Source organism: Lontra canadensis, unplaced genomic scaffold (genome assembly GCF_010015895.1).
Source record: "Lontra canadensis isolate GAN:19392208 unplaced genomic scaffold, GSC_riverotter_1.0 scaffold215, whole genome shotgun sequence".
Classification (NCBI taxonomy): domain Eukaryota; kingdom Metazoa; phylum Chordata; class Mammalia; order Carnivora; family Mustelidae; genus Lontra; species Lontra canadensis.
Window position 1 is genome coordinate 155101 of NW_022631209.1, and position 14159 is coordinate 169259.

The 14159-nt window shown below is 38.8% G+C and overlaps 1 protein-coding gene across 1 annotated transcript in view; it reads left to right on the forward strand.

Moving 5' to 3' along the window:
- Window positions 1–3332: 3332 nt before the first annotated feature.
- The window catches only part of MYO3A (myosin IIIA), a 231609-nt gene continuing 220782 nt past the window's right edge, over window positions 3333–14159 (forward strand). Inside the window, exons 1-2 of the mRNA XM_032848954.1 lie at window positions 3333–3367; window positions 3941–4074. The gene's annotated coding sequence lies outside the window, so the exon portion shown is untranslated. The remainder of the gene's footprint in view (window positions 3368–3940; window positions 4075–14159) is intronic.

Genomic DNA, 14159 nt, shown 5'->3' on the forward strand with positions numbered 1-14159 from the left:
AATACAATTTTTCTCCAATTTTGCTTTTTATGGCTTCAGATCATATGTTAAGTTCTTATGTCTATTAGCAGAACATAAAGGTAAATTTATGGTAAATAACTGGTAAATTTAACCCAAATCTATCAGGAACTATTTCAGTAGTTTCTTTTGAAAAACAAAAAGGACAGACTGAGAAAGGAAAAGTCCAGTGGACCTATTTATCAGACTGGGACAGCTAGCTGCAAGAGGAACAGGAAACCATATTTCTTCCAAGGCACACTGCAGTTCTAAAGTACAACAGACATCTTCTTTGAGTAACTGCTACTTGCTTACTCATTGGAAAATAGTATTTTCTAAAACCCTAGATGATCAGAGATTTTAATTTCAGAAATTATATCAGTAAGAATGAAACATCCCATTCTTGCTTGGAAGTTCTAACTCACTTTGATACAGAGAAATGACCTTGATTTTACAACCCAGGAGCAGAGCTTCATGTGAGATGTTTCTGAATATGACATTCCACATTTATCCAAGGAAGCAAACCCTGGGTTTGTTTTGCAGTCCAACCCTCATGTTGGCTCCTTCATTCCCAGCCCCGCTGGGCTTTGAGTTTATCAAAACTTATGTGGTGGACAGTCTCTATGCTGCAACGAGTCCGTAAACTTGACGGTGAGACCACAGGTTTTGTCCTTGATGGTCTTAGGCTGGTTGGATTGTGCATACTTTTCTATTCTTGTGTTACGCCATACTCTTAATTATTATAGCTTACTAATATGTTTTTATTTCATTGTTATAAAAAAAGTTCTCAAACTTTTTGGTCTTGGACCCTCTTTTATACTCTTAAAAATTATTTGAGGACACCAATGAGCTTTTGTTTATGTGTTATGTCTACTGATATTTACTATATTAGAAATTACACTGAGAAATCAAAAAATATATTTATTTAAAAATTAATTTAAAAACACTAGTAAATTCATTGCATGTTAGTATAGATAACATTTTTTAATAAAAAATAACTACCATTTCTAAAACAAAAGAAATTTATGCAGCCATCAAAAGAAATGAAATCTTGCCATTTGCGATGACGTGGATGGAACTAGAGGGTATCATGCTTAGCGAAATAAGTCCATCGGAGAAAGACAACTATCATATGATCTCCCCGATATGAGGAAGTGAAGATGTAATGTGGGGGGTTTGGGGGGTAGGAAAAGAATAAATGAAACAAGATGGGATCGGGAGGCAGACAAACCATAAGAGACTCTTAATTTCACAAAACAAACTGAGGGTTGGGGGGGCAGGGAGAGGGTGGTGGGGTTATGGACATTGGGGAGGGTATGTGCTATGGTGAGTGCTGTGAAGTGTGTAAATCTGGCAATTCACAGACCTGTACCCCTGGGGCTAATAATACATTATATGTTTATAAAAAATTAAAAAAATTATTAAAAAAAAGAAATTTAATGGAAGAAATTGCATTCCTTTATATTCTTGCAAATTTGTTTCGTGCTTGGCATGAGAGCAGATATATCTGCTTCTGCATTCAATCTCTTGTGATAACACATAAGATGTAGCCACTGGAAAACACGACTGTATACTTGTGAAAGAATGGATACCAAAAAGGAGTGAAAAAAAACTTAATACTATCATGAAAGCAATTTTGATTTTGTGAAACCTTTGAATGACATCAAACATCCCAAGGCTGCAGTCTGAGAACCACTGGCCTTACTTAGCTTTTCTAGTTTATGTAGTTTCTCGGATGAATTCTAGAATATTTTTGTGTTTTAATTTAATGTATTTAAAACCTTATCTTTTAAGGATATCCTCTGTCTCCCTAGTTAATAAAATATTTTATAAATACTTTCTGGATAGTTCTGCATTTTTCTTTTTAAATCTACATTTCTCATTTTTTTTAATCATTCCTAGTCATTTCATATTCTTTGTTGCTATTGTGAATGGGATCCATTTTCCCATTGTTGGTCTATTTTATTTTGTATGTGGGCAGTGGTTATTTTTTATTATGTTAAATAATATATTTGATAGGCTGGTTTTTAAAGAAGTAACTTAAAATTTTGAGTCTGTGTATGTGTTGGTATTGATATGATATTCTCAATATTCTGAGATAACCTCAGATATCAGATAAGATACACGATATTCTGACAAAAACTCATTGTTCAATTTCTAGATTTCAAAGATCTTTTCTAAGGAAGGATCTTGAATATGCTGAATGCCTTTTTGGCATCTGTTCAAATGATCATGTTTTTTCTTAAGGCAGATGCATTGATTAGGACTGGATGACCTCTGTTCTCTTCTAGAATTCTCACTTAGATAACATCATCAATGTCAGGTCCATTTACATGATTAACAGAATCAAAGGACATTTTGACTGTGGTTCGCACCTATTGAAGGGAGGAAGGCCTAACTATGTGCACAATGTGGTCAGCACGGATCCATTCGGTGAGCTCAGAACTGTCAGGACAGGGAGGACAGGACCGGCACAGAACTAGCTAGAGGACTGGTAATTGACAGGAGTCTTCCGGGAGAAGAGCTTCCAGCTTTCATTCAGCCTCACCCCAGGCTCTTTAAACGGCCAAAGTGAATTGGTATCTGGGGGCGACTTCATTAGTCACTTTCCCTTCTCAGGTCTAAAAACCGACGCTTATTTTCAGCCCGGAGCCTGCCGCTGGCTTGAACCCCATAAATTAGGGGAAGTTCTTGGCGGGGTGGGGGTGGGGGGACGGGGGAGACACCGCGCATTAAAACGAGGTGAATTTGTTCCGAGACAATGGGCCCGTCCGGGAAATTCCAGGGATCCGGGGCGCCCCACGGTGGGCGCTGCACCCGCCTTCCCCCGCGTCCCGGGCGCCAGGCGAGGGAGGCGCAGGTCGAGTCCGGGAAGGCCCTCGCAGCCCCCGCCGCCAGCCCACTGCCCTGCGAGGTTCCGAGGCGCAGGTGGCGCTGCCATCCCTCTCGGCGCGCATGGGGTGCGGCGGGGGCGCGGCGGGGAGGAAGCACGTTCCCGCACTCCGGGAAGGGAGTAAGCGGGCACCCACTTCCGGCCCAGGTAGGGGTCAGGGCCGCGCCAGTCTGGCGAGGAGCCCGGGGAGGGGGCGGGGCCTGCGCGGCGCAGGAGGCGGAGTCGCATTCGGGCCTCGGGGGTTGCGGGGGCGTGGAGGGCGCGCCCCGGGCTCCGAGAGTGCGAGGCCAGGGTGCCCGCGCGCGTCCCCACGCCGGCTGGGAGACCTGGACCGGGAGCGTGAAGGCGGTGCGGAGAGAAGCGGAGGGGAGGACGCACCTCGCCCCCGCGCCCGGGGCGGGCGGGAACTTGTGGCGCCACGTCGCGCCGGGTCGGCCCCAGGGAGCTCTTGCTCGGGGATGATTTCTCTCGGAGCAGGTCGGTGGGGCTGGGGTCCCTGCAACTCCAAGCGTCTCAGCAAAGTTTTCTAAGGGGAGGGAAAGGGCAGACCAGAGCACTGTGATCCTTGTTGAGAAATAGGGGAATCCTCCCAGAAACGATGTCCTTTCAACTTGCTAACAGTCCCGTTCTGTTTTCCAGTAGTTTCTACTTTTTGCACCCTGCTGACATTTTCCTAAGAGAAATTTAAAACAAATTTTAAGAGATCATTAGTACTAGGATGGTGATTAGACGTAAGCCTTGAAATAGTTTGTAAGGGCACTAAAATTAAAAAAAAAAAAAAATGTTTGAAAATCCGAAGAATACTCATGGGTTTCATTGTGTCTGCAGTTTTCTTGGTGATTGTAGTTGCTCCTAAAGCCTTAATTTTTTTTTTTTTAATTTTTGTAATTCGCCTTGATCCAGTGACTTTAGATTTGTTTTATGCTGGTATAGGAGATGTGCTTTGTGCTCCGTGTTAGTTGTGTAAAAATGCTAAAATGGAGGAAAAAATTGTAGTCCTGCCATACTGCTTACATGTTTGTAAGTTCATCTTCTAATTATTTTCCCCAGATCCTGGATGCTTATCCCTGTAACACCATGACTTCGCTGTTGTGTGTCACAGGCCCAGGACCGCAGCTGCAGCGTGGACACTTGATGTCTTGTATCTGAGCAATATTGTGTTTTACTTTGAGACTTTTCTAAAGGTAGGTGATAAAGTTGACCAGTTTTCTGGGTTTGCTGGAGCCTAAGTTCCAAGTTTTGACAAATAAATGAGGGTCCATGTTATTCATGCCATATCGGTTTTTATTACCTTATAAAAGATAATTGTTTTCAAATGGGAGAACTTAAAGATGTGTAAGATTTCAACGATAACTTGTTTTTTATGAATATATTGATGTGAGGTCTAGCATGTGTGAAAAATTACTCTCATTTGTCTTAGTCCTTTTTTATTATTGTTGGTGGGAGGAAAAAGTCCAAAATGAAAGATTAAACTTGATGGTCTTTAATACCAGCTTGGTATATCAATTTGTAGAGATTGTGGTCACATCACAAAAGGGGATAGCATTGTCTTGCCTTCCTTTTTCAACTGTATATTTACGGCCAGAATTTTTTGGGCAAGTGTTTGAAAAATAACTTTTCTCTGCCAAATCCAAAATATTTGAAGGTCCACTAGTTGCTACTAATAGTTTTGTGAACAAATATTTGGAAGTACAAATCTACTTTATAGTATATGAATGTAGATTATATAAAGTTTTGATGTAACAATGTTTTTATCATTTTAATGATTTCTGTAATGTCGGTGCTCTAAACTTTTCATTTCCACCTTTTTTTTTTTTTAAAAAACAAAGATCCCTTCATTAATCTTTCCCCTGGAGCTATAATTTGAAAGACTGTATCTAAGAAGCAAACCCCCTTTCCTTGGTAATAGGAAACAAACTCAGTTATCCATTAGAGAGTAAATATATTTCCAATAGACTTTCAAAATAAGTCACAGAAGACCTTTTACCATTTTGGGGACACACAGGGAGTCAGGAGCCTCTAGCTGGGGAGCATTACTCTTCTGAACTAAAATAATCCATCATTGAACAGCAGCTTTCTACCATGGGCTTTGACCTGGTCTTTTTCTTGACTCCACCATTCACCAGCATTTTGACCTTAAAAAGTCTGTCTAATCCCAGGTTGCGGGTTACAGTAATGCCTTTCTGGAGTGTTTCTCATTAAGTTTTGTTTTTTTTTAATATTTTATTTATTTGACAGACAGAGATCACAAGTAGGCAGAGAGGCAGACAGAGAGAGGGGAAAGGGAGCAGGCTCCCTCCTGAGCAGAGAGCCCGATGCGGGGCTCGATCCCAGGACTCTGGGATCATGATCGGAGCCGAAGGCAGAAGCTTTAACCCACTGAGCCACCCAGGCGCCCCAAAAGGAGAAGCAGGCCTCCCACGGAGCAGGGAGCCCAATGTGGGGCTTGATCCCAGGACCCTGGGATCATGACCTGAGCTGAAGACAGACACTTAATGACTGAGCCACCCAGGTGCCTCTCATTAAGTCTTAAATGACATAATGCTTATAAAGTTATAAGCATAGTAGGCACCTGGCATATTGCAGTCAGTCAGAAAAATGCTAGCTGCTGTTTCCATTTTCTTGAGCTCTGAGGATGATTACACCATGTGGTTAGGTTTTTGTCCATTGTCCATTTCTTGCAAAGAACAGAAAACCTCATGTAGAAGTCATAAGGCAATAGCTTAAAAGCTGAATTTGGTCTTGAGATATATTGATTTGGGTGAGCTCATCACTTAAAAATAATTGAATACTTTAAATCCATTTACCAATATTTTAATTTTCTTTTAAAGATTTTGCTTATTTATTTGAGAGTGAGTGAGAGAGAGAGAGAGAGCAAGCACAAGCTGGGGGAGGGACAGAGAGAGAGGGAGAAGCAGGCTCCCCACTGAGCAGGGAGCTGGATGCAGTGGGGTGGGGGACTCCACCCCTGGGATTATGGGATCATGACCTGAACCAAAGGCAAACGCTTAACTGACTGAGCCACTCAGGCACCCTTCATTTACCAATATTTTTAAAATTAGTACTTTTTATATAAGTTTCCAGAGTTCTAGCTTTTCCTGAAAAACAGTTGCAAGGTAGAGCTTACAGCTGCTAGCTGCTGAAGCCTGCAGGTGGTTGGCCCATTTTGGATGGGGGGGCCTACACCGTCCAGGTTTCACAAGGTCACTCTCTGCCTGTACTTCCTCCCACCTGCTTCACTCATGTATTTCACATCTCAAACATTTCAGGTTGTGATTTCGGACTTAGAGAATATGCCTTACTAATCTGAATGGGTAATTCTGTGGCCAAAACCATAATCCAACTTTCTTCCTTTAAAAAGGAGTACAGTAGTCCTGTATTACAATTTATAAAGCATTTCCTTATTTGATACTTAAATCAACTCTGAAATAGTTCAGACACACATTTTCATTGCATTTTATGGCTGTGGACATTGAAGCTTATAAGTTTGTTTGAAAACTAAAGATAGTGTTCTGATGACTTAAAGTTGTTTTAGGTTTTTACTAATGCCACATTTTATTTTATTTTAGATTTTATTTATTTGTCAGAGAGACAGAGAGAGAGCACAAGTGGGGGAGCATCAGGCAAAGGGAGAAGCAGACTCCCCGCTGAGCAAGGATTCCTAACGTGGGGCTTGATCCCTGAACCCTGGGATCATGACCTGAGCCAAAGGCAGACACTTAACCAACTGACCCAGTCAGGCATCCTACTAATGCCACTTTTTAACTATGGGGAAATTTGCTAGGAAATGATAGCCTTTCTTTTGGTTTCAACATTTATTTTAAGCGGGTACTTTTATCCCCATAATTACAAACTAAGGAAAGGGGTGGTAGAAAGAATACATGTATGGAAGTGCATCAGTAGTCTTTGTTTTCTCTCTCGACAGAGCCTCTTTAAGCAGATTGAAGGGAACACAACATTGATTATGGCTTATTCAAAACAGACCATTATATATAACTAGACAAAGGTCTGTTTTAAGCTATACTTTATTACCTATGTTATTGGAAAGCTGAAAGGGGTATGTGTCTAGTTCATCGGATCTACAGTTAAGTTAGACCAGAGATTTCTGTGAGTGTGTTTTAAAATTCTGTAAGAGGAGATACCCCAAATTTGTGTGGTCATTCATCCTGTTCTGCGAAGTTGTTTTATATGGCAAGCACACTTTTTAGTGGGCGTCTTTTTTTTTTTTTTTTAAAGATTTTATTTATTTATCAGAGAGAGAGGGGGAGAGAGAGCGAGCACAGGCAGACAGAATGGCAGGCAGAGGCAGAGGGAGAAGCAGGCTCCCTGCAAAGCAAGGAGCCCGATGCGGGACTCGATCCCAGGACGCTGGGATCATGACCTGAACTGAAGGCAGCTGCTTAACCAACTGAGCCACCCAGGCGTCCCTAGTGGGCGTCTTTTAACCAGGGAGGCTTTATTACTTTCACAATCATGCCAAGAGGATAATCGGACAATAAGATAAAAGCAGGGGTAGTTCATTTGTGGGTGTACTTCATGGTATATGTACCAGAGAAGGTCAGGCCAGCCATGCAGAGGGTTTGGGGAAGCAGCTAGGCCAAGACAACAGGACCTCCCGTGGCAGACAATACTTTATGGTGTCCTAAGACCTGTCAGAAGGCAGAAGACACAGGGAGTGGTGAAGAAAAACTTGGGGTGAGTTTAGGGGTATCAGAAAGAGCCAGATGTTCAGGGTCTGGGGAAGGCAGTAGGGATATGGATGTTGAAGGCTTGTGAGCAAGAAAATAATGTGATCTGATTTTCTGTTTGGAGATCGTTCTGGCTGCCCTGTGGAGAGGGACAGCTTAGGTAGCTGACCTGTTGACCTTCCAGTATGTTTCTTCGGTCAGAGGCAGGAGTTCCTTTTGAATCTAACTTAAACTTTATGTGGGGAAGTTGAAACCGCTTGGTGGAAGTGAGTGCGTTAAGGGAAGGATCCTTCAATAATGTTCTGCAAATATATATGATGAGTATTTTTTAAAAGTAAGAACCGAGGTATTACAATATTGCTTGGCTTTGAGTAAAGCCACCTGCTACTTTCTTTATAGAATGGTATTTTGAGGTTCTCATGTTTAATGTAGGTATTTAGCATGTATATCTATCTTAAAAGTCTGAAGTTATTATTTCGAAGTGCCTCTTTAACCATATAAGGAATTTAGGAACATTGAAATCTTATTGGCACTTTTCATTATTTGTCATTATTATTCATTTTATTCATTATTCTTCAATTCATTATTATTATCATTCATTATTATGTATTATTGTGTCTTGCAGGCAGTGCTGGTTTAGATTTATACACATGCGTAACAGTTTCTTTGCTGTTTTTGGCAATTCAGACCTTTCTTGTGGATCATTATTATTCTTGAAAGGTATCCTATACACGTGCTCTTTCTCAGGGGTCGTTATTGTTGAACACAAATTTTTTTGGTGAAAAATGAATTTATCTTGCAAGATACTTTTGTGGATATCTTTGTTTATTTTTAGATTAACAATTATTTTCTTTCATTTGAATGTGTCTATATATATTTTGAATATATCATACTTCCGCTTTCTACTGAAGTATCAGCCATCAAGGGGCACCTGGAAGGCTGTCAGCTGAGTGTCTGACTCTTGATTTCTGCTCGGGTCATGATCTCAGGGTCTTGGGATCGAACCCTGTGTGGGGCTCCCCTCTCAGCAGGGAGTCTGCTTGTGTCCCTTTCCCTTTGCCCCTCCCCTAGCTGTCTGTCTATCTCAAATAAATAAATCTAAACAAAAGGAAATCTCAGCAGTCGTTCTAATTGATTTCCTCTACACGTAATATATCATTTCCAGTTGGTTGGTTTTAAGAGCTTTTGTCTTTGGTGTTCCATGGTTTTACAGTGGTGTGTGTCTAACTGGGGATTTCTTTTTATCTCCCCCACTTGAGCTTCCTGACTCTGAGTGTTCACGCCTTCCACCTATTTGGGAAAACTCTCAGCCATTACCTGTGGCCTTTTCTCCATTCTCTCTCGTCTCTCCTCAGATGGGTTGGATGTGTTGGACTGAGTCAGTCTGGAAAACAGTTAATACCAGATACTTCAGCAGGCAATTTCAGATGGTGTTCTGGTCTGAATATTTGGGTCCTTCCAAAATTCCTGTGTTGAAATCCTGACCACCAGGGTGTTGGGGGGTAGGGTCTTGGAGGCCTTTTTTCGGAAAGCATAAGGTCTTCTAGGCTACCCCATGTTGCAGCACGTGTCAGAATGTCCTTGCCCTTCTAAGGCTGAGTAATATTCCATTGTAGATCCATACAGCATTACTGCATGTCCATTGATGGACATGTGGCTTTCTCCTGCTTTTGAGCTACTGAGAGTAATACAGCTATGAACGTGAGTATGCATATATCTCTTTGAGAACCGTCTTTCTGTTCTTTTAAATATATAACCAAAGTAGAGTTGTTGTTAATTCTGTGTTTTTCTGAGGAACCACTATCCCATTTTCCACAGCAAATGTACTAGTTTACGTTCCCACCAGCAATGTTCAAGAGTTCCAGTTTCTCCCAACCTCAACAACGCTTGTTTTCTGTGTTTTTTATAATAGCCATCCTAATGGGTATGAAGTGGTATTTCATTATGGTTTCGGTTTGCATTTTCCTAATGATCAGTAGCGATGAGCGTCATTGCATTTGCTTATTGGCCATTTGTGTATCTTTTTGGACAAGTATCTATTCATGTTCTTTGCCCATATTTTAAATTGGGTTATTTTGTTGTCCTTTAGGAGTTCTTTTTACATTCTTGTTAACCCTTTATACAATATATGACTTGCAAATATTTTCTTCTGTCTGTAGGTTGTCTTTTCGCTCTGTTGATAGCATCCTTTGATGCACAAGAGTTTTTAATTTTTATTAAATCCAGTTTATCTGTTTTTTTCTGTTGCCTGTGTTTGAGTGTCAGATCCAAGAAATCATTGCCAAATCCACTGCTATGAAGCTTTTCCCCTAATTTTTCTTCTAAGTACTACAGTTTTACCTCTTATGTTTAAGTCTTTGATACATTTAGGGTTAATTTTTTGGATCTTTCTTAATTTTTAAAGCTTTATTTACTTGAGAAAGAGCGAGAGAGCAAGCATGCATGGGGGGAGGGGCAGAGGAGGAGGAGGAGAGAGAGAGAGATTCCCAATCAGACTCCCTGCTGATCCTGGAACCTGATGTGGGGGCGGGGCATTAATTTTTTGTATATGGTATAACAGAAGAATTCAGCTTATTCTTTTACATGTGGTTATCCAGTTCTCTTAACACCAGTTGTCGAAAAGATTGTTCTTTCCCTATTTAATGATCTTGGCAGTCTTGTTGAAAATCATTTGACCATATATATGAGGTTTTATTTCTGGGTTCTTTAATTTATTCTTTTGGTCTATGTATTTGTCTTTCTGCTAGGATCACACTGTTTTCATTACTGTAACTTTGAAGTAAGTTTTGGAATCAGGAAGTGGGAGACCTCCAACTTTATCCTTCTTTTTAAGATTGTTTGGGTTATTTGAGATTCTTTCAGATTCCATATGATTTTTAAGATGGATTTTTTTTTTCTATTTCTTTTTGGGATTTTGATAGGGAATGCATCTGTAGATTGGGGTAGTGTTGACATCTTAACAATATCAAGTCTTCCAATATGTGAACACAGGTTGTCTCTACATTTCTTTGTGTCTTGTTTAATTTCTTTCAACAGTACTTTATAGTTTATACTGTACAAGTCTCTTGCCTCCTTGCTTAACTTTATTCCTAAGTATTCTATTCTTTTTGGTGTTATTGTAAAGAGAATTGTTTTCTGGATTTCCTTCTCAGATTCATTGTTAGTGTATAGAAATGAAACTGACTTAATATCTCACAGCTTTTCTGAATTCATTGGTTAGTTCTTACAGTCTTTTTGTGGCTTCTTTAGAGTTTTCTGCATATAAGATCAAGTCATCTGTGAATAGAGAAATAGAGATAATTTTAAACGTCCCTTCCAATTTAGATTTTTTTTACTTTTGTTATGGGAAGACTTTATTCTTTTTTTTTTAGTTTAATTTTATTTACATTCAATTAATTAACATATAGTGTATTATTAGTTTCAGAGGTAATGTTCAGTGATTCGTCAGACTTATATAATACCCAGTGCTCATTATATCACGTGCCCTTCTTAATGCCCATCACCCAGTTACCCCATCCCCCCACTTCCTTCCCCTCCAAGAACCCTCAGTTTGTTTCCTATAGTTAAGTGTCTCTTGGTTTGTCTCCCTCTGATTTTGTCTTGTTTCATTTTTCCCTCTCTTCCTCTATGCTTGTCTGTTTTGTTTCTTAAACTCCGCATATGAGTGCAATCATATGATAATTGTCTTTCTCTGACTGACTTATTTTGCTTAGACTGATATCCTCTAGTTCCATCCAAATCATTGCAAATGGCAAGGTTTCTTTTTTTTTGATGGCTAATATTACATTTTATATATATACCCCACCTTCTTTATCTATGGATGCCTTTTCTTTTTCTTGACTACTTGCTCTGGCAAGGACTTCTGGTACTGTGTTGAATAGAAATGGCAAAAGTAGGCCTCCTTACCTGTTCCTGTTCTAAGAGGAAAGGCTGTCAGTCTTTCACCAATGAGTGTGATGTTTGCTATGGGTTTTTCATACATGGCCTTTATTATGTCCAGGGAATTTTCTTCTATTCTTCGTTTGAGGGTTTTTTTTTTTTTAAATCTTAAATAAATATTAAATTTTATCAAACACATTTTTGCATCTATTTAAATGAACATTTTTTACCCTTTATTTTGTTAATATCATGTATTACATTGATTGATTTTCATATATTGAACCATTCCTGCATTCTAGGAATAAATCCCACTCGGTCATCATGTATGATCCTTTGAATACACTATTGAGACCCTTTGAATACACTGTTGAAGTCAGAGTGGTGGTATTTTATTTGAAGATTTTTGTATCAGTGTTTATTGGGATATTGGTATTCTTGCAGTGTCCTTGCCTGGCTTTGGTATCAGGGTAAAGCTGGACTCATAGAACGTGTTAGGCAGTGCTCACTCCTCTTAAATTTTTTGGAAGTTCAAGAATTCTTAGTCCTCACTTGTTAAGAGTTTAAGGTGTTAAATTTTGTTTAAGGTGTTAACTTATCCTCAGTGTTTGGTAGAATTAACCAGTATATCTACGTGGTCCTGAGCTTCTTTTGCTGTTGAGAATTTTGATGACTGATTCAATCTCCTCACTAGTTATAGGCCTATTCAGATTTTTAATTTTTTCATGATTCAGCCTTGGTAGCTTGTGTGTTTTTAGGAATTTGTCCATTTCATTTAATTTATCCATTGTGTGGGCATGTAATTTTTCCTAGTTCAATCCTTTCTATTTTTATGAAATTAGTAGTAATGCCCCCTCTTCCATTTCTGGTTTTGCTTATTTGTTTCTTCTCCTTTTTTTTTTTTTCTTTCTAACTAAAGGTTTGTCGATTTTATCTTTTGAAGAACAAACTCTTGGCTTTGTTGATTTTTTTCTGTTGTTTTTGTCTTTTCTGTTTATTTATCACTGCTCTAGTATTTATTATTTCCTTTTCTTTTGGGTTTAATTTGTTCCTCTTCCTTTAATTCTAGTTTTAGGGTATAAAATTAGGACTTGAGATTTTTCTTTTTTTAACATAAATTTATATTTAACATAAATATTATGTTAAATTTAACATAAATTTGCCTCTTCACACTGCTTTTGCTGTATCCCTTAAGTTTTGCTATGTCGTAGTCTCATTTGCTTCAAGATATTTTCTAATTTTCCTTGTGATTTCTTAGAGGACTTATTAATTTAATAGTGTGTTGTTTAATTTCCATGTATATATCAATTTTCCAGTTTTTCTTTGGCTGTTGATTTCTAGTTCCATCATGTTCCAACTGAAAAAGGTATTTTGTATATTTTCAGCCTTTTAAATTTTATTAAGACTTGTTTTGTGGCCAAACATGTGGTTTATCTTGCAGAATGTTCCATCTACACTTGAGAAAAATGTGTATTCTGCTATCGTTAGATGGACATTCTGTATGTGTCTTTTAGATCCAGTTGGGCCATAGTGTTGTTCAAGTGCTGTATTTCCTTACTGACCTCTGTCTCTTTGTTTTACCTGTTAGGGAAGGCAACATATTGAAGTTTCCTGCTATTATAGTAGAGCTGTTTATTTCTCCTTCAATTACATCAATGTTTATTTTATATATTTTGGAGCTTTGATGTTTTGTGCATATATATTTATAATTGTTATATCTTCTTGGTGGTTAATCCTTTTATCATTATGTAATGTGTAGCATCCTTCACTTCAACCCGAAGGACTCTCTTTAGCAATTCTTGTAGGACAGATCTAGTGGCAGTGAACTCCCTCAGCTGTTATTTATTTGGGGAAGTGTTAATTTCTTTCTCGTATTTGAAGGACACTTTTGCTGCATATAAAATTCTCAGTTGACAAGTCTTTCTTTCAGCACATTAACTGTGTTGTCCCACTACCTTCTGACTTACAAGATTTCTGCTGGGAGATCTTGTAAATGGTGAGTTGCTTTTCTTTTGCTGCCTTCAAGATTCCTTCTTTGTCTTTGTCTTTCGACAGCTTCATTATAATGTGTCTCAGTATAGGTTTCTTGGGATTTATCTTTGCAGTTTTGGGGGCCTCTTAGGTTTGTAGATCCATCTACTTGGATTTGTATATCCATGTATTTTACTTAAATTTATGATGTTTTCAGCCATCATTTCTTCAAATATTCTCCTTGTCTCATTCTGTTTCTTTTTCTTCTTCTTCTTCTCTTACTCGTAATGCTTATATTGGTCCTCTTGATGGGATCTCATGAGTCCCTTAGGCTCTGTTCATTTTTCTACATTTCTTTTTCTTTTTTTCCCTCAGACTTGATAATTTCAAATTACTTGGCTTTAAGTTGGCTGGTTTTCTTCTGCCTGTGCAAGTCTGTTATTAAACCCGTCCAGGGAATTTTTCAATTCAATTATTTTAATTTTCATATCTGGAATTTCTGTTTGGTTCTTTAAAAAAAAAAAACAACTTCTGTCTCTTTGTAGGTACTTTCAAGTGTTCTGTCTATCACTAGTCTCTGAAAAAAGCTTGTATCAGATGACATTCTTTCTTTCTTAATCATTTTATTGAATTCATTGGTAAAATCACCTGAAAATTTTCTGGTTACTATGTTCTATTCGTTTCTATTCAGTATTCAACAAGTATTTATTGAGTACTTCTTCTGTGCCTGTCAT